The 21,828-nt window shown below is 42.5% G+C and overlaps 1 long non-coding RNA gene across 1 annotated transcript; it reads right to left on the bottom strand.

The window, feature by feature from the left end:
• Window positions 1-1,623: 1,623 nt before the first annotated feature.
• LOC140844991 (uncharacterized) lies at window positions 1,624-12,924 on the bottom strand. The gene is made up of 3 exons (XR_012123608.1): window positions 12,713-12,924; window positions 7,811-7,894; window positions 1,624-2,713 (listed from the first exon to the last, which is right to left on the bottom strand). It is a non-coding gene; the product is annotated as an uncharacterized lncRNA (long non-coding RNA).
• Between the last annotated feature and the right edge of the window lie 8,904 nt (window positions 12,925-21,828).

The raw sequence follows: 21,828 nt of genomic DNA, 5'->3' as shown, positions 1-21,828 counted from the left end.
ATTGCAAAGGTTATATGCAGTACCTCATTCAAGCTGACCTTTTCAGTTCAAGAGAAAGGAGGTGATAAGATAGGGAATGCAACTTTTAGAGAGAGGGCCATCCTGTCTGGGGACAACATTAACAGATCTTGGTAGCTTTATTTAAGAACTAGAAAGGATGGCAGGAAGAGTGAAGAAAATCCTCATTAAAGCTGATTTACTAGAGAAGCTCAAAATCCTCTTTTCCTCTTTGGTATCACCAAGTTACTCATGCCAATTTCTGAAGCTGCTCATCATTATTTTAATTGTCTGCAGCCCTTTGGTGAGTTTTAATACTCTTTGCTGGGCTGGTGACAAGCAGAGCTCTGGACACTACAGTCATGAATTTTCACAGAGATGTTTGGTGGCCACCAACTCAGGTGGAATGAAAGGAATATAGTCATTGACAAGCTTTGGAACAAGATTTGGGGTTTTTTGTTTTCCTTCTCTCAGAACATAGGAGTCATATTGTAGAGCTGATTGTCCTCTGATGTAACAAAGATAAATTGGAATCAGGCTCTGGCAAAGGTTTTTATTTGATCAACAAAAAAACTGCACAAAGACTAGTCTTGCCTCTCTTCTTTAGGTTCATCCATGCCCCAAATGTTCCCTTTTCTCACAACTTTCCTGGAGGAAAGAGCCCCAAACAAAAGCCCAAATGTACAGAAGGTTAATCATCAGGCACTGGAGTGTCAGCAGGGTCACCTTCAGAGAAAGAAATATTCAGTTTCAAAGAAAGAAAAGGCCACCAATGTTGGAATCAGCTGCACATACATCTTTTCTATTGCTATTCACTTCTCCTTATGATGCTTCATACTTCTTTTGCCCTGAAGAAGCCTTAGACTTGTATCGCAAACCCCCTCCAAAGCACCAAGCTGGGAAAGCTGATGGACCCCAGGGTCTGGCTGTAGATTCCACCTGCGTCCTTGGGTGCGTCCTGCCTAAACTTCTACTCTTTCCTCAAAGCCAACTGATGAATGGAAGCCTTAAACATTCTTTGGATGCTCCTGGTATTTGAATTACTATCTAAATGGGTCTGATATCAAAAAGTTTGGAAACTTTTTTAAGAGAGAAAGAGGAAAAGGTGAGGAACAAGGCGGGAACTGTCTGTCCAAAAAGTTGGAGAGCCTGTGTTATCTCAGAGCAGACGATGGTGGTGGTCTACCAGATGGCAAGGGTGGGTGAGTTGCATTCAGGCAGCCCTGTCAGAGATCGTGGTGACTGTCAATATTGTGGTCACCGTTCTGTCTGGACATTTCTTTTGACTTCCTTTAACATTGCTTTAGATTCGTGTGATTCTAAATCTCTGTGGCTATCTGGAGAGAAATGAAGTCCAGCTGATGTAGAAGTATGATTATTTTCTTGCAGTTTTTCCTTTAAGTGAGTATTGAAAAACCAGGAGGTTGAGGAGGGGAGCTGGGCTCTCTGGAGAATCTCTTGGACTGTAAGGGAGGTGGAGCTAAATATGGCCCACAAGGAAGTTCTCTGGAGTAAAGGGCAAGATCTTTAGTGCACACTGGAGTTGCTGGGGAAACTGGCATGAAGGAAGTCAGCCCAAATGGGCCTTATTAATAAATACCTCAGATTCACTGTCACACACACGACTGGGGGATCGATGTGATATAGGGTGACGGATATGGAAAACAAGGGAGGACAAAGGGGGAAAAGTGAAATAAGCTGAGTTACGTGGATACAATGAGACAATGAAGGGCTGTGGAGTAAATATAGAGGGAGGGCTGGCTGATGTGATTCAGAAAAAACACATCTTTCTTTAACCAAATCAGCACTGCAGTCCTGCCATGGCAAAAAGAAAGGTGGTGATGAACCAGCCCAAAATAATCTCCAAGGGCGCCAATCTTCCTGACTTCTCAGTGTTCTCCTTTCTGCTCCCTACAGTGCAGAGTGATGATTTATTAAGCCTAAGTGAACCGAGGTTACTTTAATTTTGAGGATGTTTCAACAAGCTTCAGATAATTGGAGACACTCTAGGTTGGTGTGAAGCTGAAGCCCCAAGCCCTGTCACCCCACAAGCCCAGGACCGGCAGAGGAGGCTGATGGCCTCAGGAAAAACAAATGGAGAAACAAAACCTTTCAGGTAAGGGTAAATATCAATGGAAAGAAGCAATTTGATTTAATATCTGATTTCATAGCCTCTGAGATCCACCCTTCCAGGATCTGGGCATGGGGCTAACACTATGGCGCTCGGCCCTAGAGAGGTGAGCCTGCCGGAGCCCAGGGCCACACTGGAACCTGAGACAGCCAGGGACAGGCCTGGCTGAGAGACTTCAAAGGTAAGTCAAGTGAGCTGGGATGCTTCCCTTAACAAAGAACACACATGTGCCCAAGTACTTGCTTAAGGACAAATTTATATAAACATTTCCTTCTGACCAAAGTTCGATATACAGGCCAGTTTTTTTCCATAGAAAAGGAGAGAGATGAATGGATATGATTACAGTCACTGGTTTCTTTGTGAAGTCATAATTTTTCATTATTTGCCAGAAGTAATAATGTACACATTGAGACGGATAAGACATCTAACACGAACACCACTAAGCTTACAGCTCAATATCCGGTTGAAAAAGACGTCTCTGAAATTCTTCCACTGCGAAATAAATCCTTCTTCCTATGTCCCCAGACCAGGCTTTTCTGAGAGCTGCCGGGGATATTTTCGATCCTCTTCATGTCCAGCCTGCATCTAACATGGAGATAGACAGGTTCCACTTTGCCTGTTGAAACTGTAAAGCAGGCTCCTTACTGATTATCTGCCTTCTGTGTGCCCTGTAAGGCTGTGGGGGAAACAAGGAACAGGGCCCAGTTCCTGCCCTTGAGCTAGGTACTCAGGCTCCTCACACGGTAGCTGCTCCTGCACGGGGGGGGGGGAGGGCGGGGCGTGGTTGCAAGGCAGCTGGTACAAAACAGTTTCTCCAGTTGGGAAGTCAAGTCCTGCTTTTAGCTCTGCCTTTGACATATGAGATAAGTCACTTGTCTCAGGATTCCCTGCTGTAGTGCAATACATACAGAGAATTACTTAACATCCCTCTTATAGTGAGCTGCAGTTGCATATGCACAGATGTATTTTAATGATTCGAATTAAAAAGGAATATAATGCTGTTCCCAGGTCATCTTGAATAAAATCCAAGCACCTTTTCCACCAGTCTTACAGGTCATTGTTGTATTTCTTTGGTGTCCTTCAAAATGCCGCTCACAAATTCAGTAAGTATTTTCTGAAAGAATGGACAAATAACTCAAGAATTATTTTGATTTCCTTGAGTCATCTGCTGGCAACTTGTGCTACAGTGTTAAGCACTTAGATAACTATGCCCTTCACTCAATCGTGGACATCTGCTCAATATCCATTCCCCTTTTTCCTAGTTATAGCCCCACATTTAGCTTTGAGAATGACCCTCTCTATTAAATACAATCATGGTGGTTCCTATACTAACCTAAGCTGACTAAAAACATAACATCGGAACTTCAATCTTGAATGTTCTTGAGAATGGCCAGAGTTCACCTGAGACTACAGTATCTTGAAGAGAATGTTCCTTAGCTCCTGCTATCTGGACCCCAGGACTTGCCCTGGCTCCTGTCCTCTTTGAGCCTGTATTTTCTGCTTTCCCTTCAGTTCTATGACTTACTCTCATATCATTAATAAATATCTTTAGTGTTTAACTTAACTAGAGATGGTTTCTGTTGCTTACACCTGAAATGTTCTAACTGCAGCACATACCTTCAGGAATGTCCAGGTATATATAACTGGGATACCAAAATAGAAAAAGAGAACTTTCAGAACTAAAAAAAAGTCTTCAAAATCTAGTCCAATACTTTTGTGTTGCAGACAATCTGACTCAAACAAGTTTAGTGACATGACATAATCCTAACACTGGTCAGTGAGAGTCAAGCCTAGAGCCCAGGAGACCTGGCTTCCTGTGTAGGAACCTTTCTACTTTTCCACTGTTTCCTGTCCTCTGGTCTCCTCTTCTGAGGTTATTGTGTATGGCTGCTTAATGCTCAGTGGCAGAGTTGAGTAATTAGGACAGAAGACACATAACTCGCAAAGCCTAAAATATTTACTATCTGGCCCTTTACAGAAAAAGTTTGCCTATACCTGCCATACATAATATGTAAATGAATAAGTGTGGCTGTGTTCCAATAAAACTTTATTGATAGACATTGAAATTTGAATTTCATATTTTCACATCTCTCAAAATATTCTTTTGATTTTTTTCAATCATTTAAAAATGTGAAAACCATTCTTAGTTCATAAACTGTATGCAAACAGGCCACAGGCCATATTTGGCCTATAGGCCCTAGTACACCTTGTAGTACCCTGGTATGAGCCAGTTTGAGTTAGGGTTTCTGCTTCTTGCAAGGAAATACAGCCTATCTGATATAATAAAGGTATCATTCTTTTATTGATTATCTACTATGTACTAGGCATATGATGAAGAATAAGATACAATCCCTTCCCCAAGGCCCTTACAATCTAGTTAGGGACTCAAGGTCTTTTAGAATAACAGCCACCACTTATTGAGTACTTATTACAATGCTAATCACCTTGTCTTTAGATGAATTATCTTATTTCATCTTCATTAACAATGCTACAAGATGGCTTATGTTAATATTCTTATTTTGCAGATGAAGAAAATAAATTTCAGCAGTACCTTGCCCAAGGCCACCTAGTTGGCCAATAGCAGAGCAAACACCTGAACCCAGTCTGTATGACTCTGAAGCCTGGGGACTAACCACTGTGCTAATTGAACCTCCACAGTGTGGCTCCAAGCCACACCAGTTCCCATTGCCCAACATCTGCCTTCTGTCCCATCCTCACAGACTGGAGGACTCACTGTGTCCCACATCTGTCCCTTGCAGCCCTCCCTGCAATGCTGCCCAGCTCTTTATCCCAGTTCTTTGAACATCCCAACCACCAACTCTTAGTAACTACAAGCATGTCTCATTTTATTGCACTTCACTTTATTATGCCTCAGTGTTACTACGTTTTTTACAAACTGAAAGTTTGTGGCAACCCTGCTACGAGCAAGTCTATCAGTGCAATTTTTCCAGCAGCATTTACTCATTTTGTGTCTCTGTGTCACATTTTTGTACTTCTTGCAATATTTAAAATTTTTTTCATTATTAATATAGTTGTGGTGATCTGTGATCAGTGATCTTTGATATTACTATTGTACAATATTACTACTGTAATTTGATATTACTATTGTAATATCTTTGATATTACTATTGTAAATTGCGCCCATTCAAGAAGGTGAACTTAATCAATAAAAGTTGTGTGTGTTCTGGCTGCTCCATGGCTTATGACTGGCCATTCCCTTGTTGCTCTCCTTCTCCTTAAATTTCCCTATTTCATGAGATAAACGATATTGAAATTAGGCCAATTAGTAGTCCTACAATGGCTGCTGAGGGTTCAAGTGAAAGGAAGAGTTACACATGTCTCACTTTAAATCAAAAGCTAGAAATGGTAAAGATTAGTGAGGAAGTCATGACAAAAGATGAGAAAGGCTGAAAGCTAGGCCTCTTGCACCAAACAGCTAAGTTGTGAATGCAAAGAAAAAGTACATCAAGGAAATTAAAATTGCTCCTCCAGTGAGCACACAAATGATAAGAAAACAAAACAGCCTTATTGCTGATATGGAAAAAGTTTTAGCAGTTTGGATAGAAGATAAAACTAGCCACAATATTTCCTTAAACCAAAGCCTAAATCAGAAGAAAGTTCTAAAGCTTTTCAATTCTATGAAGGCTGAGAGAGGTGAGGAAGCTGCAGAAGAAAAGTTTGAAGCTAGCAGAGGTGGGTCATGAGGTTTAAGGAGAGAAGCCATCTCTATAACATAAAAATGCAAGGTGAAGTGGCAAGTGCTAATACATGTTAAAGATGCAGCCAATATAGCTAAGATCATCAATGAAGGTGGCTACACTAAACAGATTTTCATGTAGATGAAATAGTCTTATATGGGAAGATGCTGTCTATGACTCTCATAGCTACAGAGGAGAAGTCAATGCCTGGCTTCAAAGCTTCAAAGGACAGGCTAACTCTCTTGTTAGGGGCTACTACAGCTGGTGACTTAAAGTTGAAGCCAAGGTTCATTGCCCATTCCAAAAATCCTAGGGCCCTTAAGAATTATGCTAAATCTACTCTGCCTGTCCTCTATATATGGAACACTAAAGCTTAGATGGCAACGCATATGTTCACAACATGGTTTACTGAATAGTTTAAGCCCACTGTTGAAACCTACTGCTCAGGAAAAAGATTCCTTTCAAAATATTACTGCTCATTGACAATTCAACTGGTCACCCAAGAGCTCTGATGGAGACATTCCATGAAGTTAATGTTATCTTCATGCCTGCTAACAGAACATCCCTTCTGCAGCCCATGGATCAAGGAGTCATTTCAACTTTCAAGTATTATTGAAGAAATACATTTCATAAGGCTATAGTTGCCATAGATAGTGATTTCTCTGATGGAGCTGGGCAAAGTAAATTGAAAACCTTTTGGAAAGGATTCACCATTGTATATGCCACTAAAACATTTGTGGTTCATGGGAAGAAGTCAAATATCAACATTAACAGGAGTTTGGAAGGCATCAATTCCAACCTTCATGGATGACTTTGAGGGGTTCAAGACTTCAGCAGAGGAAGTAACTGCAGATGTGGTGGAAATAGCAAGACATTTAGAATTAGAAGTGGAGCCTGAGGATGTGACTGAATTATTGCATCTCATGATAAAACTTTAATGGACAATGTCTTGCCAATGGGTTTCAGCTCCAGGCAAGTTAGCTATGGATTCAATGTGACCAAATAAATTGACAGCAAAACATCCTTTGGGGTGAAAGGGTTTATTACCCGGCTTGTTCTCCCAGCAGTAGGTTGAGCACTAGCGTCTCTGCCTCCACCCAGAGCACTGGGCCGAGCTCTCTATATAGCGCAATAATAGCTTATTGCCTAAAGGTGTGGAAGCGGTAGCCTAGCAACAGGCCAGTTACATCATCAGGTGGTTTAAGTTCAGTGAGGATCCTGGCCATAGGAACCCCAACTTCCCCACAGATGAAGAGTTGCTTCTCATGGATGAGCAAAGAAAATGGTTTCTTGGAATGAAATCTACTCCTGCTGAAGATGCTGTGAAGACTGTGGAAATGACAACAAATCATTTAGAATATTATATCAACTAAGTTGATAAAGCAGTGGCAGAGTTTGAGAGGATTAACTACAATTTTGAAAGTTCTGTGGGTCAAATGCTATCAAACAGCATCGCATGCTTCAGAGAAATCTTTCATGGAAGGAAGGGTCAATTGATGCACAAACTTCATTGTTGTTTTATTTTAAGAAATTGCCACAGCCACCTCAGCCTTCAGCAACCACACCATAATCAGTCAGCTGCCATCAACATGGAGGCAAGACTCTCCACCAGCAAAAAGATTACAACTTGATGAAAGCTCAGATGAATATTAATATTTTTTAGCAATAAAGTCATAAAGTATTTTTTAATTCAAGTGTGTACACTTTTAGATATAATGCTATTGCACACTTAGTAGATTACAGTATAGTGTAAACATAACTTTTATATATACTAGGAAACCAAAAAAGTCATATGACTTTATTGTAATACTCACTTTATTGTGGTGGTCTGAAACTGAGAGCACAATATCTAAGACATATGCCTGTACACCCTTCGAACACCCACAGCATCTGATGCCTAGGTTACTCATCTTAAATTTATAAAGGGTTTTGATTGTCACTTATCTTTTTCTGTGTTTGCTCTCTCTCAGCAAGCTGTACTTACTGGCGACAGGGTGGAGACCTCCTTCTGCATCTTGAGTAACCCACAGGGACAGAGACACAGTGAGCTCAAAGTTGAAAATAAAACCTAGGAAAAGAATGTGATAAAAAGAGAGATTGGGCAGCTAAAGAAACAATTAGGAACCAAAATATCATCAACTTCTATAAATGAGAAAAAATAAATGCACAAAGAAGACCAGCCTCCCCACCTCCCAATGAAACAAACACATCTGGGAAATACTCAAGGTAATAAAAGTTAAAACAGAGGAACAAGACAAGGATGAAAGCAACTATAAAGAAAGGAATAGAAATAGAGGATAAATCGGTGTCTATACCTGAAAGAAAAACCTGCTCCCCAACCCAAAAGATAGAATAAAAAAAAAACAATTTTTTTCAGGACACAATACAGAAAAATGTCTCCAAATTCAAGGAACACACAAATCTGCAGATTAAAAAGGCTCACTCTAGATTAGGAGACTTTGAGATACAGAACCATCAACAAGAGTTCAAGAATAAAGAAAGAAGTCTGCAAGTATCCAAACAGAAACTCTAGGGCCCTCCAAGGGGAAAATGATAAACCTCGCTCGTCCTTCTAAATAGCAATATTCAGTGCCAGAAAGTAATGGAAGAAAGCCAGCAAGGTTCTGAGGGAAAGAAAAGGTGACCCAGGAATATTACACTCAGCAAGAGTCATTCACATGCAGGAGGGCAAGACATTCTCAAGAATGAAAGAACTCAGGGAAGAGCCGTGAGTTCTTCTGCAGGGTACACAGGGGAGGAAAAAACTACAATATTTGACGATGAAATATGGCTAGTCAAGAACTCATCAAATTAGAGAACATAGTGACAAAAAGACTAGCAGTAAACATTGAATCCAGAGGACTAAACCTCTGGAGAAAGAAATGGATGCAAATCAGAACGTCAGTGCCAGGAACCTGAACAAATTTAAAATAAAAGAATTGGGAGACCAGAGAAGCTTGAGTATTAAAACATTGAATCACCCGGCAGCAAGTGAACCAAAACTTACCCACCTGAACTTTCAATTGACTTTCATCATCTATTATTCTTGTCTTAACCTTGGAGTTATTTTTTAGGAATGTATACCTTGTCCCTTGGGAACTGGCATTTGAAGTCCATCAGTTTCACTTGAGTTCCTCTCATCTGTTAACTGAGGTAAAACCAAATCTAACGTTTTAAATTATCTTTGAAAGCATGCATAATATGATCTCACTACTATAAAATTATTTGAGATATGCATATATGCATATATAAGCATAAAGTGAAGTTTGGAATCTATTTACAAAGTGCTATTTATTGATCATTTGGGGATGTAATAATAATTGCTAATTTTTATGATGGACTATGGGATGTGTCAAGCACTATCTTAAGTGCTTACATACACACACATATTTATCCTCATAAGATTCCTAAAGGATAGACACTATTCTCACCCCCATTTTACAGATGTGATGACACGCATGGGGATGCTTCCTATGGTGGCACAGATAGTAACAGGGACAGCTAAGGGTTGAACCCAGGGCTTCAGGCTCCAGTCTCTGCCCTTAAACATCACACTATATTGATGGTCTGCAAGTAGGTAAGTAACTTGCTGCTTTCCTTGTCCTTTGAATTTTTAATTGATGATGATGCATCTTTTGGAAAGAAAGTCATTACCAAACTATAAAAAAGCTTCTACTTGGAAAACAGGACGAATACTCCTAGCTGCCATGTTGACCAGCTGAGGGGGGCCTAAAACATCCCGCCACCCGATACTCCCCTTTTCAGACTCCCAGTCTAGACGACGCCTTGAAGGCAGAGGGGAGTGCCCAGAAGATCAACTCCTTAACAAACAAGCACCAGCTTTGGAACAATAGGTGGCCTCAAACTTTAATGCTAAATCATTGCAAAGGGGTGAATGGAAACTCAAAACAGCACACCTGGGTTTTGTGGGCTTTGGGAGGATTACCTGGAGGAAATACGAATCCTTAAAGGGGTCACCTTTGCAGAGAAATGAAAATGCATCATAAACAAAAGGTCTAAGAAGTCCCAGGTGTATGCAGTCACACATCCAGGTTACTGTATCTCTGAACAATTTGTTGGACTGACACAGCTTCATTTTAAATGACATAACTTAACCAGCATGATGCATTCTGCCGTCCAAGAGCTATACAACAAGGGTGATAATGGGGAGCAATGCCCAAGAGGGCGGAAGGACAGCTGTTTGTGTCACCCAGGAATGGTCCCACATACAAACCTCATTTCTCTGACAACCATTCTGAAGTTCCCTGTCACTGTCACTCACTGACAAAATTAATGACTAAAGGGGGAAAGGAGAGGAAATGCCTAGCCCCTGAAACAGAGAGAAAGACTGAGAGAAGGACAGAGCAAGTTAATAAATAAAACAAGAGCCTGAAGGGAAGAGCTGCTTTGTCAGAATATAAATATTTCCCTTCCCCTTTTATCTTTAATGTAGTGTGAGAAGCTTATTAAAGGGAAATGCATCTCTGTCCCTGGGGCCCTTGCACAAGCCTTGAGGGAAGCTGCTTGCAGACGGGAAGCTGCTTGCAGAACGGGCTTGCCTACCCCACACTTGTAAACTCTTCCCTGTTGGAAGTGAGCATAACATGCAGAGCAATAAAGAAGGGCTGGGGAAAGAAAGGGAAGCCATTGTGGCCATTAGGATCCTTATCTTGATGGGCCTGGTGTCATGTTATGTTAATCGCTGGGAGATGCTGAGAGACTGAGGATGAGGAATGCCTGTCTGCTCTAAGGCTTGGCTTGAGATTCCAAGGGAAGCTGGCATTGCTAGCCTTCTACTCCGCTCCATTAGAGAGAACAATATCCAAATTTAGACAGAGGGGAATTGTCTCCAAGAATAAGACAGATGTAAAAGCTCACGGGGGGCAGGGCTTGGGGGTCCTGTGAGTGTACGTCCTAAGGGGAGCTGTCCATGGCTGCAGACCTCACATTTCTGAGAAGACAGCCAACATGGGCAATCCCAACATCCAGCCTTCCTGTACCCAGAGCCATCACCATTCCAACAGCACAGAAGATTCTCACCCTCCACCACTCCCTTCCTAAAAGCCCTAAAAAGAGGGTAAATTCAGAGTCCGTGTACCAATTCATACTAGCACAGTGGGTGCCCAGGAGACTTGAATGGCATGATGCAGACTGTGCTGGGCTTCTTTACCACTGTATGTGAAGGGCCAAGCACAGGGCCTGGAACACATGGTTTTGAATGGGTGAATGAACCTATGCATTTGGACACAGTGAAGGGGTCTCTTGTTGGCCATCTTTGATGCCTCCCCAAGGGATCTCTGTTCTAATCAAGGTTTGGGTTCCACCAAGCTCTAGGGCTATCACCTCTTTGCTGATCAGAGATACTCAGCCATATAGTTACACAAGGATAAGACATCCATTCATCAGGTGCCATAGGTTAGCCAAAGGCAGGGATGGGAATGGGGGCTAACAATGGCTAACAAATAGTGCTTCTTCATTCCTCTTAACTAAGTTTTCTTAGAGGAGCTGGCCCCAGTTACTTTACTACTATACCCAGCCTACATATTACCCATGCATTATTTCTACAATGTAATTGATGGAGAGGACAAAAAATTTTTAAATCAGCATTTCTGGTTCTCTTGACAGTATATTTATTCATTTATCTCCTTGTACATAGCAAAGGTTTGCTGCCATTTGAGACCCATCAGGTACCACATGATCATTCCTGCTACAGAATCAACTTTGCATCCCCATTCAGGCTCTCCCCATTATGATGTATTTTCTGGGCTGATCCTCACTAATTTTGTGTATCTGGTTCCCTTTCCCACTGAACGCTACCTAGGTTGAAATAGAAAGACTCAGCTACAAAGCAGAGAGCTTGAGTCATTGCTATTCCACTGCGCTCACCATTTTCAGGATCAATTACATCCAATGGCAATGTCTGTATTACAGGGAAGTGTATAATTCAGGGCTGGTGAGCCATCCTTAGCTACTTCCTACGGGAATTATTTGCCCATCATTCTAAACATTGCCTAGGAGCTATTTACAAAATCTGATTTAGCATTCTGCTCCTGCATAAGTCCCATCTAGATGCCCCTCAGCCTCAGCTGCACTGGGGGCCTGGAATTTTGAGAGGGCCTATAACCAGTTCCCACAAACAGGCCAGAGGAGGAGGAGGCATGGGAGGAAGGGTGGCACATATTTATCTGAGGGGTGGGTTGTGTGCAAGAGGGATTTAATTTGTACTATGAAGATCAATGGAAGCCTTAGAAAGGCAGATTTCAGTACAGTATGATGAAGGACTTTCTAACAATTTAAACTGTCCTAAAAATGAAATAGGAACCTCATTCTCCCTGAAGTTCAGGCAGAGGCAAGATTTCTCCTACCAGAACTATCCCATGACCAGAGACCCACACACCTAATATTTGCTAGTGTGACCAAGCAGTGCCTCCAGTTCTCAAGCCAGACGACCGGGCTCAAATCCCAGCCCTGAAACATAGTAGCAGTGTGATCTTGGGCAAGTTGTTTAGCCTCGCTTAAAAATGCTGATAAAAACACATTAAACTTTCTAAGCAATTGTAAGAGGTTTTCAAAAAAAATGTTTATCAAAAAAATTTGTAGTTTTTAAATACTAAGGTAATGTTCAAGCTTTTGGATGCTCAAAGCTCTTACTGGTTTATAGAAGTCATAAAAGGGAGGCCACCTTTTTTCACTAGCTACAACATAAAACAGCATTTTGTATTTAATTGTTATTTTACATGCATACATAAACACAAACGTTAGTATTTAAGCTTTTGGAAATTGTGATGAGGAAAATTCTTTTAAGCCAGCAAATTGAACTGCATAGGGTAAACAAAGGTAGAAAACAACAACTCATTTATTCAACAAGTATTTATTAAGTACCCACATAGTGCAAAGCTTCTTGGGAAATACAAATATGCCTCGGATGCCAATGCTGCCTGCTGAGGGCTTGAATGTAGCAAATAGCTGCTTCTGACCCTTCTATTTGCAAAAACAGGCAGTGTTCCACAGGATCTATAAATTTAAAATGCTCTAAAGAAACAGGAAAGGAGCAAATAAATAAATAAATAAATAAAATGCTCTGTAGGCTATTTTGTATTCCAAATGAAATGGGCAGGACAAAAACATAAAATATGGGGGGAAATGTACTACTTAAATTTTCTTCCTGGTTTCCATTAGAATTTTGGCTTCTCTAAAGATTGTGATCATGTTGATAAACTCTATGTGCATATTGCCTAGGAATGAAATTACCTTTTTTATTTTATTTGTGCTTAGCACAGTTCTTGGTTCTGAAAACTCTATGCCTAAAAAGGACATGAGTAGAAATAAACATAGGATGCCCAAAATATCTTTTTTCTATGGGTTATAGGCATCCAGACTTGGAAAAGAAAGCTTTCTTTTCAGTAGTTCCTGTTGTCTGTAGCATCTTTCAAATATTCATCTCTTCAGCTTATTAATTAATTGGAAATCCTCAGACGGAAACATGACTTTCCCCTGGCCCTGTCATTTCTATAGTATTTTCATTCTCAGCTGATTCTTGTAGGCATGGAAGAAACCAGGAACTTGAGCTCCCATCTGCGTGGACCCAAATGTCTCTTTAAACCATTAAAGAACAATGATGATTATCCTTTATTTAGCATATATAACATGCCAGGTACTAAGTTTGTAGCATTCTCTTGTTTGATCATCACAATCCTACGAGGCAGATGCTAGTATCATCACCATTTTACAGAAGAGAAAACTGGGGCCCAGAGAAGTCAAATAATTTGTCCAAAGCCATGTAGCTAATAAGCTGCTGATAAAGGATTCAATCCACTAAGCCTTTCAGCCATTGAACTTGCTTTCAACCATCACTCTCAGAGTGCATCTCCAAAGAAAGAGTAGAGGAGTCCCCACTATACCCAAAATAAGATCTTTCAAAATAGCTAATGAAAAGACAACTTTATCCCTCCTCCAAGCAGAGTGAATGACGTGAGGTGGTTACTCGGGGAGGCCCTGATCCGTTATACCCCACAGTGACCCAGCATCCTGTGAATGTCGTCGTCTTGTGCTGTCCTCTTGGACGGCTGGCTACAGAGGAGATAGAAATGTGTCCTCATAGAGGGTTTCATAGAAAACACAAGTTCACCCTCCCTGCTTTCTGGGTGCTTTCTCCAGGCCAAACATCCCTGGGTGCTTAGGTGGCTCACGCCAGAAAGAGCAGACTCAACTTTTTTTCCTTCTTACCTTGCCACAAGTTTTTTCTTCAAAGTAAGAACTGGGTTTGACCTCCTGTTCTTTTACCCACTATCTGTATGATTTTGGACCTGTCTATACTTTGATATCCCCATCTATCAAATGGGTCCAATAAATAGGAGCCACCTCAAAGGGCTATAGTGAGGATAAAGATTCAAGGAGATAGCTCAGGTTGAGAGCTGAGCACAATGCCTAGCCTTGGTAAGTACTCAGTAAATGTTAGCTGCTAATAAAAATAGTAACGATACAACTAATACCAGACATGGGAGACCATCAGCTGGCTTTCTCTTAACTGTTCAACTGGAACTTAAACCAGGATATCATCAATCCTGGCTTCTGAGACACAGCGAGACCAATATGGTCCTCAGAACTAAGGCCTTAAAATAATGGGTAAACTCTGGGAGCTATGGTCTAGCTTTACAAATTTTAGGCTAGGGGAAGAGAAGGAGTGAAGTTTCACAGGTAAGCCAAAGCCCCTTTTGCTAGAGTGAGAAGTCTGTCGCCTCTTTTGTTTATCTCTTCTCTAAATGTTTCCTCTCCCGCCTCCTGGGCTGTTTTCAATACTCCTCCGTTTTAGTAGCAGCTCTTCACAAGTCTGCTGGAGGCCACAGGGACAGGCCCACCACCGTTTCCCAGCTGGAATAGTCCCAGGTCGCTCCCCTGTCCAGTTCCTTCCAGACAAAGCTGGGCGGTGGGATCAGTTCAGGCAGTGGCCCTTGAGCAGAGCAGCCATACTCACAGCACCTTGTGGATCTCTAGAGCGGGCGCAGGCCGCCCTGCCGCTCCTCGCTTAGCCCGTCACACTGACCTTTCACTCTGAGGCTCCCACAAGCTGCTGCCAGTGTGAGATGAGCAGGAAGCAGAGGCAAATAAATAAATAAATAGAGAGATAAATAAAGTTGGGTTATTATGTGCAAAGTTCTTGGTTAAAGAACAGGCTAAAGGTAGATGCTAGGTCCAGTTCTTTCTGTGAAGCCTTGGACAATTCAGTCCACCATCTTGGGCTGTGGTTTTCTCATCTGTAACATGAAGAATTACTGAACTGATGTCATTTCTGAAAAATGAATCCCCAGACCATTAACCAACTCAGCCCTTACTTTTTCAGTCACAGGATGGGCTGGCTCCTGATACCACAACCACACTCCCATTCTAATTTTGAGACAAACTGAAGGTCATCACAGAAAATCAGATTCCTTTGCTCAAGACTGTAAGTTCCATGATGGCAGGAACTTGTTACATTCCCAGCAGTCTGAACAGTGCCAGGCACATGGTTATCTCTAAGTACATTTTTTTTTAAATAAAGGAAGGCCACATGGTTTTATTTCATCCTTTTCAACTTAAGATGCACCTTAACTTATTCATTCCCACGTGCATTCTCTCAGTCATTTCCTGAGCATCCGCTATGCACCTTGCACCACTACCCAGGATTTGAAGAAACTTCTGTGACTAATGATAAACCAAATAACTGGTGACTGACAAAGGGAATGAAAAGCAAGGTGAGATTCCTCAACATATTAATGAAAGAGCCAAGAAATAAAGGGCTTCTCTGTTCCCACCCCAAAGACTTCTGATAAGTCAGCATTCTAATAAAAGTTGCTTTAACCAGCTTCACACTTTCAAAGCCAAAATTAGCACCATAGGACAGAAGGCCCCAAATAAATTCAGAAGGTAATGCCTGAGCCAGGGAGGGCCTCTGATTTACTAAGGGAAAGGAAATCGCAAAGCCCTCTCTAGTCTCAGCGCAGCTCCCTCTGCCCTCTCCAGGCCTTCTCCACAGTCAGCCACCTCCCTTTGGGGACCCAGCCAGGTTACACAGGCCTGGAGTGGCTCGGCTCCTCCCTCAGGTGAAGCCATTCTCCAATTAAATCACAAAGAGGAGCAGCCAGTCTGCAATGATCTGTGTTTATTTAGTAAATGGGTTGATTGCCCTCATTTGTGGAGATTAAGAGTTAATTTCCCAACGCAAAGAGAACAGATTTCTCAAAGGGCCCCAGACAATTAAGAGGGAAAAACAAAATTCAAATGCTTCCCCCAACCCTCAGCCCGCCCCTTCCCTTTCCAGTTTGGCCTCTCAGGCGGCCTTTCCTGCCAGGTAGCCATAGACCCTGGCTTCACTGAGGTTCTGACTGAGGGGAGGGAGGATTTAGTAAACAAAGGCTTAGGAATTCTTTAGCCCTTTTAAACAGACATCTGCCAAATTTGAGATCGCCAAACAGTTTCTATTGCCCCCCTCTTCTGGCTTTGAAAGGCCCAGTGTTTTGAGGTTTGGGTTCTCCCCCTTCACAAAGTTTTTAATCAAGTGGAGTCAAACTACTTTGTCTACACCTTAATTGAAGAGGCTGGCTCTAGAGTTTAAAGTGCTATTTTACACGAATGGGGAGGAGGCAGGGAGAGGGAGAAGGAGAGGAGACTAAGTGGAAATGTGAAGGAAAGAAAGGCATCAGGCAAGTGGCCCTTAAGGGCACACTCCGCATAACACGTGCCCAGCACAGTGAGCCACAATCCTCCACTGTGCCAGTCATCAGGAACTGGGAAGAGACTGGCTCAACTCTGTGGATAACTTGCACTTTACAGCCCCTACTGTGGGAAGTCTTGGTCCAGGTGAGGAATGCCCACACGGAGCCACAGGTTCTAAGAGCCAGGGCCAGATCACGGAGCCCAGCTCCTCACATTACACACGAAGAAACAGGCCCAGAGAGGTTAACCATGGTGCCCAAGGGTTAGTGGCTAGACCAGGACCTCCAGAATTCTCATTTGCCTGGCTGGAACTGAGGCCTTTCCTCTGTTTCATCCTCTGGAGAGAGAAATGCACCACATCCATTTCAAAACAAACCTTTGTACACTTGACAAGACAGTTAAATGATTTCACATATTTTTCCAAGTGAAACAGCCAAATATTTTATTTTCACCGTGTCTTCTCATCAGTGATTTTTGATCCTGGCTGCACATTAGATGCACTTGGATAGATTTTAGGAAGATTCGGCAATGGCAGAGATTAGGAAGTGTTTTTTTTTTCAGTAGATTTAAAAAAAAATTTCTCTGCCAACTACCCCCACTTCCCTCTGAGAATCACCTTTTCAGTTTAGTTGGTTTATTCTTCCTATGGGTGCCTCTGTGCTACTTAATATAATTCATGCATGCCAAGTTATGTTCAGTTGAAGAACAATAATGGTATATTGCTGTAAGTCCAGGGAAAGGAAATCCTGGGGCAAAATACCTCTAAAAACAGAAATCAGTCAAAGGGAGAAATAAAGTTTAAAATCTGTTTACTCCTCACAAACTGCAGTCCTGGGCCATCTCTCTTTCTGCTCCAGAAGAAGCAAAATCGGCCTTCCCCTCACCTCTAGGGTACAGATAAGCCCTCCTTGCCCAGGTAATTACCCATTGATATAGAGATGAACTTTTCTCCACCCTGAGGAATAATACAAATGCACTAAAGCCATACTTCTTTCCACCTCTGAATGCCTATTGATATGCAGATGTACTAAAGCCAGGTGAGATATTCTGGAAATATTACAGTTTTACCCACAATTGGGACATGTGTTTAGCTTGTGGGCATTCATGAGCCCTAAGTCTTTTGTCCCTGGCTAGCCTTTCACCATCTTGCCATCCTATATTTCGGTAATTTATAGTTTTTCATTTTCACTGAAGTTCATTTAACCAATGAATTGCACAATTTTATTCAATAAATTGAACACCTACCTTGCAAAAGGCAAAGGAGAAAAATAAGATACAGATGCAATTCCTACTCTCAAGGACCTTTCCAATAAGTAGGTGGGGTAAGGTAAGCACAAAAATATGAGAGAATACAAGTAATATCAAAAGAATTATAGAACCTTCAAAGAAAGATGGTGAAAGGAAATGACATTTAACAAGTCCCTAGGTTGTGCCAGGCACCATGAGAAAATCAGGATTAAGTTTGGCTTACAGGCATAAGAAAACCTAAAATAATGTGGGCTTAAACAAGATAATAGTTTATTTTGATCTCATTTGAGAAGTCCAAAGGGGTCCATTTCAGGCTAGTATGGTGCACCACAGTGTTAGGGACCAGGATCCTTCTATCTTTCTTCTCTTTTCCAAGGTCACCTCATGGTCTACACTAGCTTTTAGAATTCCAGTCATGGGGGGGCAGGGAAAGGAAGGTACATTTACTCCCTTTATATTGCATACAACACAATTGCTGGTGTTCCATTGGCCAGAGCCTAGTGGATCACATAAGAGGCTGTTACATAGGGTCTTTGTTCCAAGTTGTCGTGTATCCCGCTAAAGACTGGAGAATGCATTACTATAGAAGAAAGGAAGAACATGTATTGGGGATAACTAGCAGCCTCCACACCATGCTAAGGACTTGATATGCTTAGAGCATTTATTTCTCATAACAACTCAGGAAAAAGAGGTCTCTTGGGTCTTTCTAGATAATTCCTATCTTGCAACACTTTTGCAGTCACTCAGTTACTCAGTTGCACCAACTCAAGGACAATTGTAGACCTAAAGGTATCTTCTCAAATTCTTCATCCAAGCCATCGAGCAAGAAGGAGCTTAGAAGATTGAGCTTATTAGTCAGTCAACCCTAAATGGATGCCTCTCCTGGGCTGGCGATGATCCTCAAAGGTAGCCTTCCAAAGCTGTGGGCCTGTCCCCTGGGAAAAAATCAGAAGAGACCTGATTCTATCCTTTTCCTATGGTTAGTGAGGTTCTCGCTACTTGCTAGGAACAGGTGGCTTCATTAATGTTAATGGGAGGACTCTGAGGAAAGGAACTAAGAAATAACTTGTGTGACCTGGCCTTCCTGCCTCCTCCTTTTCAAACAGGTGTCCCTTCTCCCCTTCCTTCCTTCCTCCCATAGTGCTCTGCTGCAGCAGGGCTTCACTGTCTTGCCTTTCCATCTACTGGTTCTACTGCCACCATCAAACGGCTCTCTCTTCACACCTCGCTGCCTTGTGTCTCTTGCTTCCACCAGGCTCCTCCTGCTTCCTGGTTTCTGCTTGTTCCCTTGTCACTCAATGTTTCTCAGCTCCCACCTGTATATTTTAAACTCAGACTCCCCAGATGAAAGGATCTGATTGGGTGGCCATTCTGTATCCAGTGGGCACATCTGTTGGACCAAGGTCTCAAGCCGGGCAACCTCATGGCTGGCTCGGATACTTGCCTATTCCTAGCTCAATCACCTGAGGTGAGGGTTCATGTGGTAAAAGTACAGGATGGTAACGTCAGTCTGAGGAAATACTCTGAAAGAACTGTGGGAGTAGCAGCTGTTACTTTTAGAATAGCCCCTGTGAACTTTCTGAGACTCATAGATAAGTCCCTGACCCAACATCACACCATGCTACTAGACATTTTTCCAACCACTTCTCTCTCTCCCATTCTCTCTTACACACACACACACACCCCTCACACACGTCATCCTCCCTTATGCTTCTCATTATTCCATCCCTCAGCTCAAAACATAATCGAGTAGAGTGAGGACTTTCTGCAAGACTAGAGACAATGTACAGGGCACCAGGAACACAATACTCTGCTTTGGAATATGAGTCTGGGTCAGTGGTTCTCAAACCTGACTAATTCAAAAGAACCACCTAGTGAGCTTTTAAAAATTAAATCCCCAAGTTCAATACCAGAGATTCTGACTCAAAATGCCTAAGGCAGGGGGCCCAGACTTCTGAATTTTTTTTTTTTTTTACTCCTTAGGTGCTTCTATAACCAGCCAGATCCTGGATCCGCTGCTCCAGCTCTTGTCCTCACTCTTCTTGAAGGTCCCCTGGGGGCCTTCATTACTACTGTGTCTCATTCTTGCAGCTTCTCCTCATAGCTCATGCAAAGTGCCATGACTTGCCAAGATACTCTGATGGAGAGGACCTGTCACACAAGTTTCCCACCTCCCCTACTGGCCAGGAGCAGAGCCCCCACATATAATCTAGATCCACACTGCATTTGCAGCAATGGGAATTAGATTATTCCATGGAGAATTAGAAAAAATTAGTGGACATTACCAACTGGGTTTGAAACCTATATAGGTGTGATATTCAGAGGGTCATCACCAATGTGGCTTGATATCCCATGCCTAGGAATTTGGGGGCTTCTCTAAATTTTAGAATGACTTTTGATAAGACACAGAAAAAGGCATAAATTAGTGATGTTTACCATGAAGACATCAAGTACCAGTATGGTGCAAAAGTGAAAAATGTTATACAGATCTCGGTTTTAGCCCTCATTTTGCTAGAATAAAAAGGAACTTAACCAAAACCAGGCAAAGACCCCACCAAAAAAGAAAATTACAGGCAAATATCCCAGATGAACATAGATGCAAAAATACTCAACAAAATATTAGCAAACAAAATTCAAAAATACATCAAGAGGATCATACACCATGACCAAGTGGGATTCATCTCAGGGATGCAAAGATGGTACAACATTCGAAAATCCATCAACATCATCCACCACATCAACAAAAAGAGGGACAAAAACCACATAATCATCTCCATAGATGCTAAAAACTCTCAACAAAATGGGTATAGAAGGCAAGTATCTCAACATAATAAAGGCTATATATGATAAACCCACAGCCAACATCATACTTAACAGCAAGAGGCTGAAAGCTTTTCCTCTAAGATCAGGAACAAGACAGGGATGCCCACTCTCCCCACTATTATTCAACATAGTACTGGAGGTCCTAGCCACGGCAATCAGACAAAACAAAGAAATACAAGGAATCCAGATTGGTAAAGAAGAAGTCAAACTCACTATTTGTAGATGACATGATATTGTACATAAAAAACCCTAAAGACACCACTCCAAAACTACTAGAACTAATGTCGGAATTCAGCCAAGTTGCAGGATACAAAATTAATACACAGACAGGGGCGGAGCCAGGATGGCGGCGTGAGTAGAGCAGTGGAAATCTCCTCCCCAAAACACATAGACCTATGAAAATAAAACAAAGAAAACTCTTCCTAAAAGAGACCAGAGGACACAGGACAACATCCAGACCACATCCACACCTGCAAGAACCCAGCGCCTTGCAAAGGGGGTAAGATACAAGCCCCCGCCCGGCGGGACCCGAGCGCCCCTCCCCCCAGCTCCTGGCGGGTGAAAAGAAACCGGAGCGATTTTTTTTTTTTGGCGAGTGCTTTTTGGAACCCTTAAAGGGGACAGGGACCCCATGCTAGGGAGGCAGGGCAGCAGGACCGGTGGGCAGGTGCCTGGGACCGGCGCCTGAGGACAAAGAAAATCACGCGTTTCTCCCTTTTTTTTTTTTTTTTGGCGGGTGCTTTTTGGAAGCCTTAAAGGGACGGGGACCCAGATGCCAGGGAGGCAGGGCGGCGGGAGCGGTTGGCAGGTGACTGAGACTGGCGCCTGAGGACGTAGAAAATCGCGTGTTTTTCCCCCTTTTTTTTTCTTTTTGGCGAGTGCTTTTTGGAAGCCTTAAAGGGACAGGGACCCCAATACCAGCGAAACAGGGCAGCAAGACTGGTGAACGGGTGCCTGAGACTGGCACCTGGGGACAAAGAAAATAAGAAAATAGCGCGTTTTTCCCAATACTAGGGAGGCAGGGCAGCAGGACCGGTGGGTGGGGGCCTGGGGCCGGTGCCTGAGGACAAAGAAAATAGCGCGTTTTTCCCTTTTTTTTCTGGCAAGTGCTTTTTGGAAGCCTTGGAGGGACGGGGACCCCAATACCAGGGAGGCAGGGCAGCAAGACCGGTGGGCGGGTGCCTGGGACAGGCGCCTGAGGACAAAGAAAATCGCACGTTTCTCCCTTTTTTTTCCTTT

This window comes from Manis javanica, chromosome 12, assembly GCF_040802235.1.
Source record: "Manis javanica isolate MJ-LG chromosome 12, MJ_LKY, whole genome shotgun sequence".
NCBI classification, from domain to species: domain Eukaryota; kingdom Metazoa; phylum Chordata; class Mammalia; order Pholidota; family Manidae; genus Manis; species Manis javanica.
The sequence above is the reverse complement of the archived record's forward strand: the minus strand, read 5'-3'. Positions and strand labels throughout refer to the sequence as shown.